The 23,496-nt window shown below is 37.3% G+C and overlaps 2 long non-coding RNA genes across 2 annotated transcripts in view; both read right to left on the bottom strand.

Annotated features, from left to right (window-relative positions):
* The window catches only part of LOC130684912 (uncharacterized), a 65,889-nt gene extending 56,977 nt beyond the window's left edge, over positions 1-8,912 (bottom strand). Inside the window, exons 1-2 of the long non-coding RNA XR_008999272.1 lie at positions 8,280-8,912; positions 5,400-5,466 (exon numbers count right to left, since the gene is read on the bottom strand). This is a non-coding gene — a long non-coding RNA (uncharacterized LOC130684912). The remainder of the gene's footprint in view (positions 1-5,399; positions 5,467-8,279) is intronic.
* A 1,431-nt stretch (positions 8,913-10,343) lies between these two features.
* On the bottom strand, positions 10,344-23,496 carry LOC130684740 (uncharacterized). The gene is made up of 4 exons (XR_008999076.1): positions 21,117-23,496; positions 15,779-15,854; positions 14,309-14,496; positions 10,344-13,601 (listed from the first exon to the last, which is right to left on the bottom strand). It is a non-coding gene; the product is annotated as an uncharacterized LOC130684740 (long non-coding RNA).

Below are 23,496 nucleotides of genomic sequence, written 5' to 3'. Positions count from 1 at the left end.
CAAGCTAAATGGTGTGGATCTTATCTTATGTGAAAATAGCTGTTAGCGAAATTTTTTGAAAAGAAGATGGATCTGTTTTTAAGTAAGTGGTATTTTAGCAAGATGACTCTGAATTCAGTAAGCAGAATGGATCAAAAAGGGGTCAAGTAATAGAAATAGAAAAGCCCCCAGATGGAAGTTCATTGATGTGTTTCAGGCAAGAGGAGGTGAGGTCATGAGGGCAATGAGATTAGAACAGAAAAATAAAAGTCATAAATAGGATACAGTTATGAGGGAAATGAAAATACGATTTAGGACATGGTAAGTTTATGGGGACAGTGGGATCCAAACAGAAACGTCAGGCATATACATAACTGAGAATGCAGGAAGAGGAAGAAGAGTGATTTTAAACATAGTTACTTTGGGAAGGATATTCCATTCAATGTTGTTATAGAGGGTCTGAATAGTTGCATTTGCCAAAAGAGTGTACTCTATTTACTTATTTAATAACGTATTTAACCTAATATATATGAAATATCCTTTCAGCATGTAAACAGTGGTAAATATTACTGAGACACTTTATGTAGTTTTTCCCATACTCTTCAAAATCTTTCTCCATAGTCTTCAAAATCCAGTGTAGATTTTATGCTTTCAGATCATCTCAGTTTGGGCTATAGCCTTATTTCCAGTGCTCAATGGCCACTTACACATGGGGAGTGACTTCAGTACCGGACAGTGCGATTCCAGATGATACATTCCCACTCCTCATAGCCTGGCATTAATAGCAGAAGATTATAGGAGAAGGAAAAACTGATTACCAAGACAGAAATGTAAGAAGGTATATATATGTTTGTTTATTTGTGTGTATATGTGTGCATTTGTATTTATGTATGTACATATAATGATATATGTCAAGGTTTTATATACCAGGCAATGAATTTTTGGAATTTTAGATTTATTAGTATGTTAAAAAGCAGAAACAACTCTGGGAAGTAAGTACTATGAGTACTATTCCCACTTCATAAATTAAAACATAGTCTTAATAAGCTGAAATAACTTTTTTCAAAACTATGCAGCACTTAAGTAACTTTGAAAAAGTTACTTAACTTCTTTAAACTGGTCTCATCCCAGAAGCCTTCCACTTAACTTATATTAAGATTTGTGGGATTTATTTTATTGACTTTCTTTTCTGACAAAATAATTAAATGGTAGAACTAGTATTGTCTAATAACCCATTGTAATCAAGTTCCCATATTATAAAATAATATTGAAAATATTACTCTAATGATTGTGTGCTAAACATTACATAAATATATAACAATTTATTTAATCACTTCTCCTTCTTTGGACCTTTGTTTCCTCCTCGTAGCAGGGCTTTTGTTGCCTCGTAGCAGGCAACACAAATAACTGGCTTACCAGCCTGATTAGGTATGCAAAAAGATATAATGAAATATATGTTGAAAACCAGATTGATTATTATTCAATTCTCCAGGCGTAGCTTTCCATGGGAAACAGCAATATAGCTATAACATTCTACCCCACCCCACACTAATTGCCAGTCAGGGTCTTATCCCAGGTATCTAACAGGTTTGGCAAAAAAAAACCCTTATCTGCCCAACACAGGCATACTTAACAAACACAGAGCCCTAGGAGCAGCCCTGAGGACAGACATTCCAACTCAGTGCCAAAAGTGATGCCAAGTCAGAATGTTTTCCTCTGTCTGTCAACTCCACAGGTGGGCAATGATCCGACATGCTCTGCTAACATGTGGCAAGTTTCCAAACCCAAGGTCTCTCCTCCAATTGAGAACCAATTAGGCTGACAGTACTTAGCGATTAAATCCCTTCTCTTGGTATGTCCAAGTCCTATAAAATTCCAACAGATAATTGCAGTAGGAGTAGAAGAGATCAAACTTAACGGTGCTTATAAAATATATCTTCAACTACCCAAGACAAGGTGCTGTTAGAATTATTGAGAACTTCCTGAGCACATTTTCTCCTCTGTGTCTCATTGGTACCACCCACAGAGATATGGGAGAAAGATAAATGTAAAGCTCTAAGTGAAACACTACACCATCAAGTTCAAGCTTAGGCACATGATCAGATATATACCCAGTAGAGAAAATCCAATTATTCTAAATTGCATTAATGTCTTGGCTTAGGAATAAATTTTCCTGAGACCTCATGGAGCAGATCTGTCCCACGTAACTCCTTCATCTCTTCTGTCCACATCCTGGGTACATGCCCAACATAGAGAGAGAACTTTCATCATGTTTTTTGCTAGCAACAAGGGTAGTGGGAGGATGCTCAGAAATCTAACACATGGTGATCACCCTCCTGGGATTTTCTAGGGAAGAAGTTGTCTTAACAAAATTGCCAACCTCCATGCCTGCCTTAGTTCTTTTATGACCTCAACTGTTCCCTCTGTGGAACCTAAAAAAATTACAGGTTATTGCAAAAGAGAAAATGCCCACCCAACCAATACTCTAAACAAGAGTCTAGAGACTTCTAGTAAAAGTTGACAGCTTCCTCTTTTCTGGCCCCATTGGATCCTACACAGACATCCACCACAACACCTATAGCCCTTATGGCGCTTTTCTTTTTTGCATTCTGCACACACACACACACACACATATGCGTGCATATATATACACACAGACTATTAGTGTTTCTTGAAGTGTGATCTGCAGCCTACCAGAATGATAGGAGTGGAATGGTTGATGAACAGTTTCCAGGGACCCATCCCAGGCCAACTAAATTAGAAAGTCTGAAGAGTGAGAAGTAAGATTCAATCAGACAATAAAATCTGACAAACACTGCTTTGAATCCTTAATCTCTCAAGTACAGAAAATATATTTTAACAGGAGAGGAGATATTTGGGTCCAAAGGAAGGACTTTTGAGATTTATTAGATTGCCCCTCCCAGGACACAGGTAGTGGTCCTCTTTGCCTTGAAAGGCAAGCCCAGCCCACTTGACTTGAAAATATCTTATTTGTCTTGACAGAAACTCTGAAATATTTCACTTTGAAAATGAAGCTCCTGTGAACACAGTACACAATTTCTCATTTGGGAAAAGGTCTTTGAGCAAGAATGAAAACTATGATAATAACAGAATTGCATTCCTGGTTGTTTTAAGGAATTACTATTAAAAGTAATCACAAAAAAAATTTCCTGATATAAAGGGGAACTTCTTAAATAGGAATAATGAATCCAGATTTTCTTATCTTCAATTCATTCATTAATTCACTTACTCATTCATTTATTCATTTCTAACTTAATAAATATTTGCCAAGCATCGACCACATCGCAGGCACTGATATAATGACTGAGGATAAACAAGATAGACAAGATAGACTGGCCTTGTGTTGTGTAAATCTGGACCATTCATTCACTCTTTCATTTATTCATTCATTCATTCATTAAAAAAAATTGCTAAACACCATGTTTGGAAGCAACTGGGATAGGTACTGTGAAGAATATCTAGAGAAACTAAGCATAAGCCACACTCTCAAGCAACTTACAACCTAGCTGGGGTGCCTCCTAGAGGGAATCGGGTACATGTATGAAGAGACAAGTTGTTAGAGCTGAAATCAAGTAGATGGGACTGTCAGCTTACCCTGGACTGCCCTTGCCTGAGGGAGCCTAGCCAAAATGAGCTGAGCGTGACCCTGCTCAGCAGAACCATTCAGCCAGCTAAAAGACTCATGAGAAATAATGGCCACTAAATTTAGGGTGGTATGTTTGCAAGAGCAAATTGATACAGACCGTATGTAGGGCAGAATCTACTTGCCATCTCAGTACCAAAAGTCCCGTTTAAAGAAGTTTAATTAAGGTAAATTTGAAGGATTCTCCCTAGTTAACAGATTCATCTTTTAATGATATCCATAAAATCTCTGCTGGATAGACATCTCTAAATTTACACAGATAAAAAGAAAAGGAGAGAGACTACTACCAGGAAAAGAATTCAACAAGTCAGTGTCTGAATAATTGAAAACAGTCATGGGTAGAGATGCAGTTGGTCCATCACAGCGCAGCTCAGCCTCTTCACTGGACAATGATGCCCAACAAGACTACCCAGTCCTTAGGAACAAGGCTAATTATATTTGGTAATTAGATACTGCTTCAATAAAAGTCACACTTAGGATGAATGGTGGGGGGGTCTAAGGGGATTAGAGAATAAAAGATTGATCTATGAGACTTAATCAAAGGAGAAACCAACCAGTTTTATGGTATGGCTGTGGATGGGAAGTGTGAAAAATGAGGCATCAAAGAGACCACAACCCAGTCATTAATCTGCTAAAAAACCTTCAATGGTTTATTGGGAACTTACATGATATCCTTGCTAACGTCTTAGCTCTATGAAGGACTGGGTCATTCAAAATCATCATTATCTTCACAAAACCTCAAAGGTATTGAGTGCTTATGCTTGCTCTATGTCAGGCAGTGTATTTGTCCGTGTATTCTGCAACAACCTTGGAAAATAGAACTGATATTACTCCTATTTTACAGATGAGGAACTGAAGTCTAGGGAGCTTACAGTCACTTGCCCAAGGTCAACCACCTAGGATACAGTGGAGTCAGGGTTCAAAAAAAGGTCTATCTCTGATTTCAAAGCACTTACTCTTAAACACTACCTTATTCTGCTTCTCTTATTGGGACATTTATTAGCTCCCCAAGGCCAACTCAGGTTTGGCACTTAGTAGATACAACACATATTGCTGAATGAATGAGAAAAAAATGAATGAATAAAAGGGTAAGTAAATGAACAAATGAGTAAGAGAATGATAGTACCAATGACAGAGACAAAAATTTGAGAGAAAAACCTTAAGGAGGGTCAAGAAGACTTTGGACTTTATTATGCTAATAAGAAAAATGACAGTTTTTCCATGTTTTCAGGAAGGAATTAATAGGATGGAATTTGAGAAATAAATTAAAGGAACATTGTTTTGGGCAGATAAAAAGGCAACAAGGTTATTTATACAGATAAGAATGACCTTTGCATATGTGAAAACAGAAGGCAAAAAAGAAAAGGGGAAGAGAGGTCCCAAAATGAGCCAGTAGACAAGACAAAGAAGTTTACTAGAAGCTTGCTGCTGAGAAAGAATATTTTACTAAGTCATGGTCCAAAATGGCTATGCTGTAAAGCATCCCTCTCAGGGTGTACCTGCTTCCATGTGCACTGACCATAATTAATAAGAGCAACTGAGAATTCATTGATTATGTCCCTACATGTATTATTCACTGTGCCATATGCATTCCATAATTTAATCCTCATGGCAACACTGAGATCGAGGTCACTTCCTCCATTTTATAGATAAGATTCAGTGAGAGAAAGAGCATTCAGTTAGACAATGGTGGAGGGGTTCAGAGTTATATCTAACACTAAAACCTTTACTCATCATGCAATCAGAACTGTCATACCCCAGACTGAGGGAGAGACTTTTCTTCTTTTGACTTCACTGGACAATATTGAAGATCCAATATATTTCTAAAGAGAGAAAAGAATAATAAACATGATGGTAATTTCTACTCAGTTGAATGATTATATCAGCAATTATTTGTGAATATGTTTAATTCCTTAAAAAGAAAGAGATACACTCAACTTTGATTAAACTACCACAACATTGTGAAGACTATGTAACAGAAATAAATCATTGAAAATGGAAATAAATCACTGAAAAACATCAGTGAGCTGTTTTTCTTTTCCAGCTCAGGGTCTTTATTCTTCCCCATCCTCAAATGCTACCAAACCACTTATTTTGCCCATGAAGACTATGGGGTTTGACTAAGAATTTGGTTATCCCAATTATAACCCCTTGGATGGCACAAAAGGTCATTCTCCACTAGAAGGATGCCAAGTCTCGCAAAGTTTTGGAGAGGAAAGTTGGAGTCTTTCCCTCACCCACAGTTACGTACTCTGGTGTTAATGGAAGGGTTTCTCTGTTCCTAATAAGGGCTAGAAGAGAGTCAACAATCCTATGATGGGCACCTTGTCGAGACAGTTTGTGTGTTGTCCAAGAAGTTGTGAGTCTCTTTCCTGGAGTGTCAGGATAGATTTCACGGGACATAAACATCCTCATTCCCCTGTTTAAAGTATTTTTATAAGCAGACAACTCCTACCAACATTCTAAGGCACTTCTGACTTCTTAACTGTCAACCTTCTTTAATGGTTATTCAAGGACATGCATTACCTCCCCTAAGACATCATAGTTTTTGAGGGCAGGACTATCTAAACAGGGCTTGGGTGGTGGCAGGATAAAATTGAGAAGAGAGGCTCAGGTTGAATGAGTTATTACATAAAACAAGAAAAGGAAAACAATAGGAGAGAGATCCAACGCTGTTCCTAGCAGGCCAGCAGAGGTGGAAACCATGCAGGGAAGAGGCAGCAGTCCAGGCAGGCAGGCAGGCAAGCAGTATCACAGGGGGCCAACATGTCAGGCAGGCAGAACCTGGTGGTGAGCATTCCAGACGAAGGTACTATCAATAGGCAGTCAGCATCAAAGAGGTAGCATGTCCCCAGCAGGCCCTAAGCTTTAGAAATAGGACTTTAGTCATCAGGATATAAGAAGGGAATCTGTTGGTGACAAATGCATTCTCCATTCTCGAAAGTGCCAGGATCCTAGAGAAAAAATAAAGTCACAGTGGAACAAGACAGGAACTCTAGTAGTGATTTTTCCTCAGGAATGTGGTGAAGTTGGGCTTTTTAAAGAGATCATGCCAGATCAGCAGAGAGAATGAGCTCCTGAGCTCCCAAAACAGGTTTAGGGCAAAATGTCTCCCCGAGTCTGTGTTAATACTTAGCTTGCCTCGGAGAGCTATCTGTGAGGTTTAGAGGATCAGGGCAGTCCCTGTAGTGACTTATAGATTACACAAGTCATACTCCACCAGAAGTTCTGCCCTCAGCACACAGAAGACACTAAATTATAATAATTTATAATTAAGTGTATTCTATATGCTAGACACTGATTTAGGTGCTTGACATGTGCTTTTTCATTTAAACATATCCTAGGTATACACCATTATTCCTATTTAACAAACAAGGAATCTGAGGCACAAGCAGGTAAAATAAACTGTCCAAAGACATGCATTTAATAAATGGTGACACTGGAATATAGACACAAATAGTTTGACAACAAAATCCAATCTTTAAACTATATTGACAGTCTTGGTCAGAAAAGTTTATACCACACCTATTTGCTAAGTTCTTATTATGTGGTAGCGCCTATGCTGGGTATCATAGGTACCATCTATGTCTTTATGGAATTTAGATTATAGTGGGAAGATAGATGCATTCAAGATTGTCACACTTACTCCTGGGCTCTAATGAGAGACTAGAGTACTAAGACAGCACTTAGTGCTGGGACCCAATACTCCATTCAAGGGAGATTTCCTGATAGAAGTGATGGGATATTAGTGGTCATCAAAGCAGAGGATGAAAAGGAAAGGAAAAGAACAGCCTGCTCAAAGTCCCAGAGGCAAAAAAAAGCATGATTTCTTTCAAGTTACTGAAAGAAGCTAGTGCAAAAGGAATATACAGTATATAAGGAGGTTGGAGAAAGGGATGAGATGCCCCAAGAGAAGTGGGCAAAGCCCCATTATGCAGGCCTGGGGAGGCCACACTCAAGTCTGGACTTCATTCTGATGGAAAAGCCAGCAAAGGTCTTAAAAGGAGAATAGCATGACCATATGTGCATTTGGGGAAATTGTTCTGGCTTCTATGTGGAAATGGATGGATGGATAGATGGATGGATGGATGGATGGATGGATGGATGGATGGATGGATGGATGGATGGAAAGAAACAAAACTCTTGCTCCTCCTACTGCATGAAGGTTTCATTGCTCCTGCAGCCAATCTGCCCCTGAGTCTTCTATTAGGGCCTAGAGACCAGAAGATAGTCACAGACACAAGTCTATCAGCAGGAATGCTCTCATTCAGAACAATGACTGGTTCTCATTTAATGGTTTAATGGTGGGTTTCTTTTCATGCTCTGCATGGCCCCTCATGCCCCCATGCCAGCCAGTCAGCCTCCATTGGTTTCTGAGACTCCATGACCAGCTTTTATAGCTCTGACAAATCATCTACAATTCTCTACCACTACTACAGTAACTGTAAACATATGTTTTCTGCTGTCCCCACATCCTTGTAATAGAGCCACAGGTTGTGACTTGATGGAGAGGAGAAGGGGCAGAGAAGATATCTGGAATGTCTGGTGTAATCCCAGTCACACAAAAGGTCTCAGCCATATATGATAAATCATACACTCCACATTTGTCAATGAAAGAGTTGAAAGGGGCACATACCTTACATGCGTGGCCACATGGTTTTCTCCCAGCACTAAACAAACCCATTTGAGGCATAAGTTGGCAGGGATCACTTCCTTTACCATCACATACACTTTAACAATCCAGGTGGGCATAGAATACTTAATTCTGTATCTGACAACAGAGAGACAGATATGAAGAGCCTTGCAAATGCTTTACAGACAGAATTATGTGTAGAAAATTCTAATCATTACATTGAATTCATGCCCTTCTTTGTGTTCCCACCACCTTCTTTATCTTATATACATGCCTTCTCTACACTTTCACCCCACCTTATCCTCCATGCAGAGAACCAAATGGAAGAGAGGAGCCTACAGTAGTTATCCACCTTGGATACCTATAAAAAAAACAAGAGGCAATGATTTTAGATATTTTTCATAAGACCATGCCACTAGAAAATGAAAGGGCAAATGTTTAGAAAGAATAAACAAGAAACAAGCTAGATAGACATTTTAACTTCTTCTCTGTACTAACATTTTTGCTTATTAGCTAGGTTAGTTTAAGACAACTTTATAGCTATCATGACTACAAAAAGGGACGTAAGATTAACATTATACCAGAATGACAGATGCAAAGGCCAGTAGGGAGAACATGGAGGGAGAAAGGAAGGAAGGGAGGTAAGGAGGAAAGAAGGGAGGGAGGAGGGAAGGAAGGAAGGCTACTGATCAAGCAACGTAAAATAATAAAGCTTATGCACTTAATTCACAGAGGAATGCTTCTGGGGCTCACACTTGGAGTTGATTTACTTATATATTTAAGCACTTTAATGAGCAAGATTGTCTAGTTTCCTGGTTCAAGGTATCCTGGAGGCAGCAGGTCACCAGGGAGACACACTGGCAGCATCAAAAAGAGTTGATGAAGACAGAAAAGCTGAAAAGTAGATACCAAAACTCTGAACCAGATCCCCCACAGTAAACTTTAAATAGAGAGCCCTGCACTCAGCAGGCTATCTCAGAGCCCTTTAGAATAATTTATGATTGAGTCATCAAGACAGGATCAAATTAGAATGTTCTATTTAATAAAGCAGGGAAGTATATATATGTTTTCAAAGATGTATGCCTAAAATAGTTTAAATAAGCCTATTTTTATACATATGAACTTTGGAACCATAACAACTCATTTACTTAATGTTCTTGATGACAGGTGACATTTTACTGTACAATGGCTATCTCCCAAATTTAATCCCAAGCCTCCTGCTCCTCCTGTTTCTCACTGACCAGGGAGCCATGGACAGGAAGCACAATATCATTATGCTAATACCATCCTAAGCTTAACAAAATTAGGTAGATAAATTTACTGACACCCCCCAAAAATAAAATCACATCCTGTTATCCTAGTTCCAAACATATATGACTCCAGAGTTATCTATGCCACTGCCTGCTGCCAATCATACATAATGTCCATTAATATATGTGCTGACCAAGTTTAAATATTATTTTAGCAGATCACTTAAGAAGTAATCATTTTAATCTTACAGTCTAAGCTTTTTGTGATTCAATTTATCTTCGAGTCCCTTGAGCGAGATTCTCAAGGAATCAGATTATTGTCACCCAATAGAACTGAACTCTTGAACCCAGAGGAGAAAGACGACAGATTAACTAGGATCCAGAAGAAGGAGCACACAGGTGATATTTTGCATGACTCTTTTTACAAATGTTAACAATGGAAAAATCAGGTCTCCAAAACCAGAGCAAACTTGAAATAAGAAATCTGCTGTATACAAATGGTCAAGGTTTCTAGACACCATCAATACTTGTAGGAATGAAAAGAAACAAAAGGCAAAAGATAAGTGTACAAAAACCAGGAGCTGCCACTCACTTGGGGCTACCATCATTTTAACATAGTGCGAACAAGGAAATAACCCCATGGAGATAAACTTTACCAAGTCATTCATAAAAAGTCATGGTCAGTGTTACAGGTTGGAGGAAAGGAAGCATATCAGTCAGAGTAATGCTAAAGGGACAAGCAATCCCAGAATTTCAATGCTTAAAAGAACAAAGGTGTCTTTCTCTCTCATGCTACATGTCTACCGCGGGTCAGGTGGGGCTCTGCTCTGTGTTGCCTGCGCTCCTAACTCTAGAATTTAGGCTAACACAGCAGCTACTACCTGGTCATCACAGCTGACAGCGACAGAGGAAGGTGGAAGCAGCAAAGTGTATGCTGGCTCTTAAAGCTTGAAAGTGGCCATGATCATTTCTGCTCACATTTAATTGGCCAAATAAGTCACATGATGCAGCCTGGCTTTTTAAGCAAGTAGGGACTGTAACCCTCCTTCAGGGAGATGCTTCAAATATGGTGTTGGAATGCAGTCACTATAAGCAGCAGAGCAGAAGTAACAAGCTGTCTGCCAGAGATAAGGGTTTTACAAACAAACTACATAAGAATCCTGAGGAGGACTTATTAAAATATAATTTTCTGGGCCCCATCCCCAGTTACCCTAATTTAGTAATCACCTATGGGGCCCAAGAATGTGCATTTCTAATAAGTCCACAGGTAATGCTGATATGGACCAGACTTTGAGCAGAAATGATACAGAATTGTTGCTGGGAAGCAGCTGCTCAGACAGAAACTACATGTCCCAGCCTCACCCTTGCATCCAGGTGGAGCCAAATGACTAGTTCCCACCAAAGAAATATGACTGAAATGATGTGTGTCACTTCTTGAATTAAAGGAGCTAAAAAGCAAGTGCCTTTTTCTCCCACTTCCTTCTGGCATATGCTTTACATGTTGATGCCCAGGGCAATATTGTAGTTCATGTTCTAAGTTAAGGACTTCATCAGCCTGAACCATCTTCCCCCACTGACAAGAATACCTGCATCAGATTATTAGAGGCAAGAACAATTTTTATCATGTTAAGCCACTGAAATCTGGAGGACTTTTTGCTATAGCGGGTAGTATTACCTTAACTAACATCGAAGAGAATGGGAAGAAGGTCCGGAGAGTTTTGACCCTCCATTCAACATTTCTCTCCAGTTAAATGAGAAACCTCCCCTGCCTCCCTACCTTCTACAAATTTCAGCTCCTTTGACCTGTCTTTATTATATCTCACTGTGGTTGCAGATAAAATTAAACAGATTAGGATTATAAGGTGGAAAAACTCAGAATCATTTTAATTCCTGTATAAAGTCATAGTTGTAATTCAATTGGTTATCATCTATTTATTCACTTAACAAAACCTTACACATGGCCTATTGCAAATGTCTAAGATATAGTCCTGACTCCAAAAATGGCATGGGTATCCCTGTTGACCCCTCCCATAACCATGACAGATATTGAAAACGAGGGATGTGGTTTTTTTTTTCAGAGTCCAAAGAAAGCCTCAGAATCCTTTACAGCAGAGTGCTCCACAAAGGCATTACCAATAAATCCATAATGATGGTTTTACCATTAAAAAAATCAATGTGCATCAAAGATGTTTCTATTTGTATCTCAATAAATGGGTATTCAAAAGATATTGCATGGTATGGCCATTCAATTCAATGTACTTCTAGTGTGTTTTCTTGAGTAATAGAAGCTATAAAGACCAAATCACAGTTGCAGCTAAGTTTTCACACTGACTTAGCTTCCACTAGGCAGATATACCTGCACAAATCTTTAAATGCAGAAATCAGCATTGTGAGATGGTAGTTTACATGAAGATATTGGAACTCCTGGCAAGCAAAACTGCAGACGTGTTTGGTTCTCCTGGGACAGCTGTGAGAAAGATCCTACAGGCCAGTACCTGGCACCAAATTTACAAAACAGCAAGTGTCTGTGGCAGTCAGTTTTCTCTTAACAGGTTCCTTGGTATAGTTAGGTAATTCATCAGGCTGCATTGTTCCTGAATGAGTAGGACCTACGCTTGGTTCCACCCTCAGATCCAGGCAAGAGGGGCTTCTCGTTCTGGGCCCAACACTTTAGAGGCTCTTGCCTGTTATCTTCTGGTCATTCCACTAAACACTGAGTGAGGAGTATGAGGGGCCTCTGGGATGTACTTAACTGGAGCTCTAGCCCTAGACTGTGCTCTGGGAGCCATGCACACAGATTCCTTACCCAGATGGCTCTGAGCTTACTTCCAGGGTCTGTGTGGTCTTCTTTCCTCAGGCCAACTAGAGGTCTAAGGGTGGCCACAAGATATCTTGGACACACAGGCTGTAGTGTCCATACACTTGCAGATGAGGGCCCCTTGCAACACAGAATGGAGCCAGATCTGGGGAGAGAAGGTCTGGGAACCTGGGTTAGGGTCTGGAGTCATGTTTTCCCCATGCCACTATGCTTTGGTAAGGAACCCAAAGGAATCTGAGAATTCTAAAGACAATTTTGACCTTTCAGGCCATTTAGGAAGTAAATGTCTCAAGGTGGGAACATAACACATAGTTTGATGCTTATGTTTAATTTTTAAGTACTTAAACATACTATGTGGTTATTTACTTGTACTCTTGCTTCAGACCAAACAAATTTCAGCAGAACTATTTAGTTTTCTAGCCTCTGATACATTCTGTAAACTACCATATGCTCTGTAATAAACACCTTTCTGCCTAAACTATGCAGAGTATATTTTGTTCTGTAAAATCAAGAGCCTTGATTGTCACAGTTCCTAGATGTTTAGAAAGGGATGGTATTTTCCTTTTCTTATAGATAAGTCTACATCAACTTCAAGAATATGAAACTCTCTGTATCAGCCATAGCTTCTATTTACTGTGAATGATTCTTGATCCCAAGGTAGATCTTGATCCCAATGACTCTTCCTGATATCAAGGTAGTAGAAAGTTTGAATGAGAGCGTAGTCCTAACATTTAAGAGATGTGTGCTTTTTCAAGCCATTTTTAACCTCTCTGAAACTTAGTTCTTGCCAGAGGATTGAATAAGATAATATGTGAACATGTACTTCATTGAATAGCACTATGCAGATATAACATTGTCATTTTTAATTCTGGAACTAAAGAAAAGAGTTAATAATAGCTGTCTCCTTAGGTATATTACCTGTAGTGTAGTCTCAGATGCTTTTTCTTGTGTTTACTTCAAAAACCTCTGCTCCGATCACTTCCCTCTGGAAAACCAGTTCCACTGCCCTAACATATGACTCCATTAGGAAATATTTCTAGAAAGTCATTCAAATGTTTCCACTTGCCAATTCCATTCTGGTACTTCATGTTGTAACTCCTTATGCTACAGGAAACCATTTTCTTCCTTGCTTCCTATTTAAACACTTCAAGCACTTGTCAAACATTATTAGGTCATACTCACCCTACTCAGGGATTTAATCACACACTCTGTCCACTTCAAGACATATTCATTTTCTGGAGCACCGAATGACATGACCTGAAATAACAGAGAAAAAGATTTAAGTATTTAAGTTTCTCTTGGGTTTTCTTGATTTCCTGAATCTAAGGAATCTTTTAGAGTTGGTCCTATGGCAATGCAAGTTTCAAATATCTTTCACAACATGACTTATTTTATTTTCTTTATACTTTTCAAATTAAGAAGCTACTACAATAGTATGCCAGCAGGAATATAAGCTTTTTGTGACTCATAAACTTAGAAAAGGGAACATTTTAAAAGTCATTTTATTGGCATATTTCAGTTAAATGCCTAAAAATCCATGACAATAGGAGCAAGGACTGTATTAGGTAATTTCTCTTTGTAAAAGGAGTTTTCTATTTTCCAATGATCTCCAAAAGATAGTCTTGTAAAGTTCTTTCCAAAAACGTAAATAATTGAAATTACAGAACCATTGAGACATAGCATCAATTGAAACTACATACAACCTTGAGAAAATGCCTTAAATTTTGGAAAGCATCAATATACTTATAGATTATGAAGCTGGGAGCTTGGGCATGTTGACTCTATTCCTTGTCCTTCTTCAGCTCAGTTGTATAGTAGAGCGGTAGACTGAACCCTGAAGTATGTGTTTCCTAGAATCCCAGATTAGCTGTCTTCTAGCTGAGTTTTGACAAAGAAAGACATGGGTGGGAGATTGAAAGGGGTGGTAGAGAGAAGCTAGGGCATTTCTTCCTTGGCCTCTCTACCTTAGGCAGCTTCTCAGCAGTTATTTCTGCTCTATGGCTCCAGCTCCTTGGTTTCATTGCTTGACAGGTTGTCTTAGTACTAGCTTCCATCTGATGACTCTCTCGGAAGTAATACTGTTATGTGTTTCATCCTTTCAGCCTGGTAGTAATTTCCTGCTGTTTAATTTTGGATTACCTTACTACCCCCTCTATAGTTCTTAAGTCCTGAAAGGAAAAAAGACATGGTTTCTTACTTTCTAAAATATAAGGATACTTACATTGCAAGTTTTGCAAGTTTTTGGTTTTAGTTCAAGCTCTTTATTTTTCTGGTTTGTTCACATTACCATGTTTGTCAAGGATCATTCATATGGTCTTCCTGAAATAATTTTTAAATAGTAGGAGATTGTTTTAAGAATAGAGATACTTAAACTTGGAGAACTGATATTAGTGAACAGCTGTCTCATTTTCATTGTATTCTTGATTTTCAGCAACTGACCATGAGATGCTTATGGACTTTTTGTTTTATCCTTTACCAAATTTAGGAAATTTTAGGTCATTAATTTTTTAGATATATTTTTCTGCTGCATTCAATCTCTCCACTTCTGTGACTCTAAATGCAATTTTATTAGACCAGTTTATATGTTCCCACAGGTCATAAAGAATATATTCTTTTTTTTTTCAATCTTTTTCTCTGTTCTTGAGATTGAACACTTTCTATTTTTTCTAGCTTCAAGTTCAGTATTCTTTTTTTTCTGGTTTCCAATTTGCTGTTAATACAATCTGATCAACTTTTTAATTCTAGATAGTATACTTGTTTGTTCTAGAATTCATTTGGTTCATGTCATAGTTTCCATTTTATTCTGTTGAGATTTCCCACTATACATTTCCTATGTACATCTTTTCTTTACATTCCTCAATATATATATATAATAACTAATTTAAAATCAGTATCTGCTAATTCCAATATTTTAGTCATTTGCATTCTATTTCTTTTGGCTGCTTTACTTCATGATTATTGGTCACATTTTTCTTTTCTTTATATGTCTAGTAATTTTCTATTTTATGCAAGGCACTTAAGATATTGCATTATAGTTAGTCTGATTATACCATCCTCCTTTAAAAGCTATTAAGTTTTGTTCTGGCAGGAAGTAAAATTGCTCCTTCATTTAAAGAATGTCTACTTTTTATGGTCTCAGAAACTACCTCCTATTCTTTTAAATCCATCTGACCAACTCTTTCCACCATAAAAACAATTATGACTATAGTTAAGGGGAAAGAGGCCATACAAATGCTCAGCAATTCAGAACTCATGAGTATTAGAATTTGAAATCCATTTCTTCCTTTTATTTCAAGGGTGCTTCTATGTGGAGAGCCCACTATACCTTTGCATTTATATTATTCTGAATCACCTATAAATATTACATCCTGTAAAGAACTAATATAAATCTTTAAAAAAAATGTAGTTTTATTAAAATAAGTTTGTAAAAACACCTTACCTTAGAAAGCTTTGTTTGAAGAAAAAAGTATCTTAAACAATTCTTGGGGAGTATTATCATCTTCATGGAGGCTAAAATTAGAGGAAGCAAGAACAGTAATTTGGAGGTAAAGGAAATAACTCCTTGGTAATCTATGGATAAAATATATATGGGGATGAAGCATGCCCACATTTGAACAGCTGTCCTTTTCCAATTTGAGCTGAAGATGTAAAATTACTTATTTAGTAGTAATTTTTGTTGTTGCTTTAAAAAAAAACATTTCTCTTAAAAAATTTTTATGAAGAAAAAATCTTGAGTCTTCTCAGACATAAATACTCAAAGATTTTAAGGTATTTCATTCAAGTTTGGGTATATATACATATATATATGTATGTATGTGTGTGTGTATATATATATACATATATGCATACATATATATGTTTACGTTTGTGTCTGCATTTGTATGTGTGAAAATTATATATTAAAAAATTGGAATAATGCTCTAAATATAATGTTGAATCTTGTATATGTCACTAAAAACATTACATAAGCATTTCCACATCATTAAATGTGGTCTTTAAAAAATGTGATTTTTGATAGCCATATAATATTTTACTGTTTGGATGATTTACTTATCTGCCCCCCCATTATTACAGATTATGTTGTTCCCAGTTTTTCATTATCAAGTAAATAAATTGTTCCCATATATGATTATTTCCTTACAATATTTTTCTGAAATGGAAATGGTGGGGTAAAGGATGTAAATAGAGTTTAAGATGACATGACATTAAGTCAGTACAATGGAGAAAAAAGCTTGAAACAGAAATAGAGCTGGTTTTAGCTAACACTGTTTTCATAATTGAATTGGGAAGGAGACTATGCCAAGGCCTTACATAAAATAGTTGCTCTCCATTTACAACAATCATTGGAAAAGTGGGAGCTCAGACTGGAGACTTGCAAGACAACAGAGAATTCTCCCATAGCATGTGCGGAACATCATTGTGTGGGATTTTAATAGGTGTTACATTTAAAAAAATGTTCTATGGTACAGTGACTGGGAAATACAGATACAGGCCAAACAAGAATTTTGCCATTATGTTTTATTGCAGGATTTCCCAGAGCCTTTAATGTTCTTATATGCTTTTTAACACACCAAACAGAGAGTATAACATGGAACACTTCCCAAACTTATATAACCACAAGATCTTTTGTGTACTAAGTAGTTTGAGAGAAAAGTGTTGTGTGGGACATCAGATTGGGCAAAAGTGCTCTAATGGAATAGAGGAAAAGTAAACTATAGTCAAGGCCAGTAGATTAAGTTAGCACCATTCAGATTAAGTTTTGGGTTATGTTAAATGGTTTTATGGCAAGAATTGCATGTCTTGAAATCTTGCTTTCAATTTAAATTCCTTATTTGTGTCTTTAAAAATGCCAAATGATCTACACTCTTCTGTCAGTAAATAGCTCTATGAAAAAAGTAAGATTTGGTGGACTGTAAACTTTCTCTCATCATGACATGTTTTTGTGGAGGCCACATAATAGCAATAAAGTCCCAGCCTAAGTTTTTGGACACAGTGGTTGGACTTGCAACTAGCTTTGTAACCTTAGAAAATTAACTCACACTCCATGAGGTTTGCTTGGCAAACAGAGGTGTACAATGAATGGTTTGTTCAATAAATGATTTGAACTAGATGTTCAGAAACTTTTCAATCTTTCTCACCTGGTATCATTCATGGATGTCGGGAAGATTTAACCAGCCTCTCTGTGATTGGTTTTACAAATCCTAAATTCGATGGTAATCTTCTTCTCTAAAATCTACAGTATTTTAATAATAAAGCCATTCTCTAAAGACATAAATTTAAAAAAAACAGATAGTTATTCAACTTCCTATCAATAGTTCAAAACTAAATGCATTTCTATCCTGCCTTTTGCCAAGACACAAGTGTGCCTGGAGATCAGGGACCTACATTTCTACATTATCTCTGTAGTTCCAGGTTGGCCTATGGTTTATTTGTCCTCACAATAGAGATGTTTAACTTGGGGTTACTAAGCTTCAGGGATGCTTGAACCCCATGAGACTGTGTATAACTTTTTTTTAATGTGGAATCATTGAACTTTCTGGGGACACACTCACAGCTTTCAACAAATTTTCAAATGGCATTTTCAATCCCTCAGAAAAGTTAAAAATTATTGCTCACAGGCTTCTAAAGCTTTTTGAATATTCACATAAACAAAACAAGACACAAATTAATGCTCAAGTTCAAAACACAGGCCTAAGTTATTGCTGCAGGAATTTACCCATTATCAGAATGTGTGGGTACAGAAACCTCGGGGTATAGAAAACAGCATGACTGGGAAAAAAAAAAAAGAAAAAAAAGTTATTTAGAGACATTTTCTTCTCCTCTTTGCTTCCACAGGACCCAACCACTGCAAGGAAAAAAAAATCTGTACTAAAAATGTCTTTATGATAGGTTATAAAAACAGCTATTAACCAGATAGAAGTGCCATCACTGGAAAGAAATGAGATGGCAATATTTATCCATTTATTAGCCATGCTCCTAGAGACCTTAAAAAGAAACATTTCTATAGGATTGTCCAGTGCCATCAGAGTGTCTATGACATAGTGCACTGTGATTGGCCCTCCATGGACAGGATTCCTGGGAAAGCCTGTCTGAAGGATTATTTTGAGGTCTTTCACATAATTCTGACAAACTTTAGTCACATTTGTCTTCTGCATGCTCCTGAGCTTGCTCCAGGTCCCAATTTATTAATCCTTCTTCTAGATGAAAACCATACATGTATTTCCTCTGAGCACCATGATGTGATGGTGATGATGATGAAGACGTGGAAGATGATGGTGGTAACTAATCCTGATCTAGTAATTTAGTTATGTGGCCTTTGAAATCATGAATATTAACAAGTTTACAGACCAAGAAACTAAAGTGTAGAAAAGTTAGGTGATTTATCCTGGATCACAGAGATAGTAAATGCCAAAACCAGTGTCTGAGGGCAAGCAGTCCTATTCCAGAATTTATTTTACTATTTTTTCTAGAAGATGTAACTCAGGAATTTGCTCATATACTCCATGTATTTCATCATTCCACTTTTTTTCCATGTTCTCCCTCAGCCCTCTCACCCAGAATGCTGCCAAAGCTCCTTCTAGCTTCAACTCCCAGAAACTGCCAGTATTTTCCCCTGGCCCAAAAGACTGGTCATCTCAGATCAAGACCTAGGAAGATCTTTCAGGTACTCAGCCATACTCCTTGCTGTCCAATTTTCCTGAATCTAGTGTTTTTGTGACAAGAAATGAAAGCTGAAGTAATTTTGTTGCAATGGTCTTTCTTAGCTAAGTTGGAGTTAAACTGTAAAGAGTCACATTTTGCAGGTTATATGTAGGGTTTTACAGATCATACATAGAAGACTGAGTGTACTGGGTTGGCCAGGAATAAATTATCCATTGTATATAGGCTGTTTCCCAAACTCAGGCCATTCACATAGTACCTCCATGATTTTTTTTTTTTCAGTCTTGTGCCTTCTATACTAGAATTTATTTAATATTTTTATCTAAATATACTCACTGTTTTTTAGTTAAATAAGCATATTTATAAGTGAAAGTTTATTTCATCACAATAAATTGAAAACTACTGTCATCTAACCAAAAAGAAGGCAATTTAAAAAGCAAATACAAAAAAAAAGTTGTTAAATTCTGCCCACATTTTATTGCTATCTAAGACTCTAATTATTGAGACTTTTTTCTCTTTGTTAAAAAGGGAAATAATGTAGTAATAGAGAAAAGCTAGTGCTACACCAGGATTTCTTTCTGATTTAATCAGAAGACTTAAAAGGGGATGAAAAAGAGAATAGCTTTTCTTAATATCTGATTTACTGTCATTTAGTGCCCTCTCTGCACATTACCTAAAATCATCTTGAGTGATATTGTCCAGCAGAAATTCACATTATATATAATTTTAAATTTTCTACTAGCCACATTAAAAAAGCAGTTTAAATTAATTTTGATATTTTATTTAAAACCACATATTTAAAATATAATTTTAACATGTCATCAACATCAAATTTATTTATGAAATATTGTACACTCTTTCATATGATTATTTAATCTGGCATGTATTTTACATTTATAGCACATTTTAATTCATACTAGCCTCTTTTCAAGTGATCAATAGTCACATGAGGCTAGTGGTACAGTATTAGACAGCTCAGAAGCCCTACATTACACATTCTAGGAAATACAGGCTACAATCAGGATGCCTAGGCTGCAGGGCCCTTTGTGGTTAACATGGTTATGACCCCTGGTAGCCAGTTAGTTTTTCTGGACCTCAGTTTCCATGCCTTGAAAATAAGGATTTCACTGGCTCTCTGTGGTTTCAAGCCAACCTGCTCTACTAAGACTACCATTTGTTTCTTTTCTATTGAAGCTCTCCTCAAAGCCTTATTCTTCCTCCTCCAGAAACTTTCAAACAAAGAGTACACAATATTGGTGAAGGAGAGCAGATACAGGGATGGTTTATATCTGAAGGTTACAGTTCCTAGAAGCAGCCTCAAAAGCAAAGCTCATCAAGAGTCAGTATTAGTCTGTTTGTTTGGTCATTCATTCATTCAGCAAAAATTCATTGCGCCTGCTTCATATCAGGCCCTATCCATGTTGGATGTGGATTGCTGAATAGGATATGATCTCATTAGTGGGAGGATGAATTGGGAGTTTGTCCAGACAGGGTGACAAATACTGTTGACTGAATCTCAGAGCTTCAGGAGCATAGAAGCAGGACTCCTCCACATTTAAATGGATTCTTGAACAATGAATAGGAAGTAGTCAGGTGACCAGCAAGAGGAATGTTTTAGGCAGAGGAAGCAGCAAGTGCAAAGGTGCCAAGGCAAGAGACTATCTGGGAAGCTCCATGTAACTGTCACCAGATTTCAAGATGGGGTGGTATGAGAGATGACAATGGATATTAGTTAAGGTGTAAATCTGGGAAGTTCTTGAGTTACATTTAAAGATTTAGACTTTATGCTGAAATCAGAGGAGCAATGGGGACTATAAATTAGTGGTGGGGTGGTAGTAGTTAATAATTTTTATATTTGATAGATATCTCTCTGGCTGCAGGGCAGAGAAGGATAAGGGAGAGCCAAAGCTGAATGACAGCAAGGGGACCAGTTGGGAGGCTGCTTCAGCAATCTAGGCTGAAAGAAGAAAATGCATGGGAGAGACATTTAGGAGGCAGAATCCATGGATTGAATTGACTCTTTGCTACTAGTGAGAAAAAGGAAAAAGGCAGAACAAATGATATTCCAGGTTCTGACTTAGGTAACTATTAGATAATGGTGACAGTCCCTACCTTAAGGACCAGAAGAGGGGAAACAAGTCTGTTCACAACTCTGTTGACCTGGAATCTGGCATATTTTGTAGAAGTTCTGGAAACCATCAAAGCAGTCTTGGGTACACTTTGGAAGGCTGCATGCAAATGAACTGGATGCTTGCCTTGGATGAGAATTACACATGTTTATTTCACATTACCTGAGAAGGAAATAAATGGATCAGTAAATACAATAATTTAGAGCTTTATTTCATAGTTTAAAATTATAATTTTTTCACAGAGACCTTGAATCATACTGAAAGTACAATAAAGTTGTTATAGCAGTACTTCTCTGAGATATCTTTGAAGTATCTTCCTAAAGGAGTAATTTGGCCTCTAAACTTTATAAATTATAAGGAAGCAGAATTTTTTTAGTTTCTTTTAGCCAGACAAGATGAGGATTGAAATCTTCATCAAAGCCAAATAAAAGCCTCCTTCTGGGGTTCAGGAATGGCCAAGCGCAGGTCTGCAGAGCACTATGAAGGCATTTAGCTATTGTCCCCAAGTGTGGCTCTGGCTGGCTCATATGGACTTCACTGATGCTGCTGCTTACCCACCTCATTGCAAAAACAAACATTAGAAAAGGATGTTAAATAAATGAAGCAGCAATCATCAAAACAATTACTCAATGAAAGAATACAGAAAAAAACAGTGCAGTCGATAAAAGGAAAAACATGTAAATCATATAAAATATGAGAAAAGAACCAGGAAGTTCTCTTTTCTAAATTTGGAAACCTGAAAATGATTTTTTTAAAATCCTGATGATAAATAACTGAAAAAAATAGGTTAAGAGATTATGCCTTAAAGGAAGCCTATGGGCAAAGGTCCTCAAAGACCACTCCAGGCAAACATCCTTAGGTAAAAAGTCATAGTTACCTGATTCTTTTCCAGGCAACCAATAATAGTGCCAAAGAAAACAATAACCTAAATCAGGCCTTTCATTATATTTACACTATGATTATGCCAGTCTCACATCCACTTGAAATCAGTAGATTTTTGCCAAAATTAAAATGACAACACACCACTGGGCATGTCATTTATTTGGCGGGTGGGGGGTGGGGGGGATTATGCCAACTAAAAATCTATTGTTTGCTGTAATGAAAACTTGTTCACTATTTTTAAAACAGAGATTGGTAATGTCTTCCTCTTGACAGCTCTTACATGCAGTAGTTTTTGCTCACCCTGGTCCAGTGGAAATCGTGCAGTTAAAAAGACTTCAATTCACTAGTTTCAAGTGTTTTCAATTCTGTTCGATTCAATGGTGAGTGAAGCTGGTTAGGGGGAAAAATGCTTGTCTTTCCAAATTTAGTGTTCCAAACACACATTGTTGTAGTTAGTGAACATTACACGAGCCATCTAAATTTAGCAAACATTTTCATTCCCTTGCCCAAGCCCACCCACAACAGTGGATAGAACTTTGATTTCATCCACACTCATCTGGGTAATGTAAACCCCTTGGGTTCTACAAAGCCTGTTGAGCAAGAAAAGTGAATGCAGAAATGTCAGGAAAATATGTAACCTCTGGACCTAAAGAGGGAGCAGGGGGAAGGGCAACTCATACTCCATTGACTAATTCAAGTTGGCCTTTAAACTATTTCTCACTTTATCCACATCAGGTATCTTTTGTTTGGCCAGAGAGCACCTGGAAGTATGTTTAATTAAGGGAAGCCAGATTGCTGTTTATCTGAAAAGCTGGACCTTAGCACTCACCAGGCTCACCTTTGAGCAGGTCAGTCCAGGATGAAATAACTCCCCTCCATGTTGATGACTTTCAGTGCAATCATGCTTTCTTGAAGGCTTAAGAATGTGTAGGCTTAAAGTGGAGCTTGGATTACTGAAGTTGAATGGAAGCTGCCTTATATGGCATAGGACTGTTGCAGGAAAAAGAGGATACTTGCTTTATACAATGCTACACACAGTAAGTTATCAATAAATGATGGCTGAATAACTTGTGGCCATCTCTAAGCAAAAGGCCCAAACTATAACTCTGAATCAAATCTGCACAGCAATTTTTCTCAAACTTTACTACTTAAGCACAGCAAAGAATGTGAGGAGGAGAAAAAAAAGCGACCTAAGATTAGGCAAAATCAGTTCACCATAGGAATTTTTTTGAAGTCTCAATACCTATCATAAAAGTTCATGCAAATTTTACACTCTATACTAGACTATATAAATATTTAGCTTAGGGTAACAGGTACTATATCTTGACAAATTGTCTGAGAAACATGATAATCTGTCATTCTCTCTGATCCTGTTGACTGTAGAAAAAGCCTAGAGAAAGATTTTGGGAATGCTTTATACTTATGTTGAATTTATACACCCCAATGTTTATGCAAATTATATGTAAATTTTTTAAATTTTA

Source organism: Manis pentadactyla, chromosome 9, assembly GCF_030020395.1.
Source record: "Manis pentadactyla isolate mManPen7 chromosome 9, mManPen7.hap1, whole genome shotgun sequence".
Taxonomy (NCBI): Eukaryota; Metazoa; Chordata; class Mammalia; order Pholidota; family Manidae; genus Manis; species Manis pentadactyla.
The sequence above is the reverse complement of the archived record's forward strand: the minus strand, read 5'-3'. Positions and strand labels throughout refer to the sequence as shown.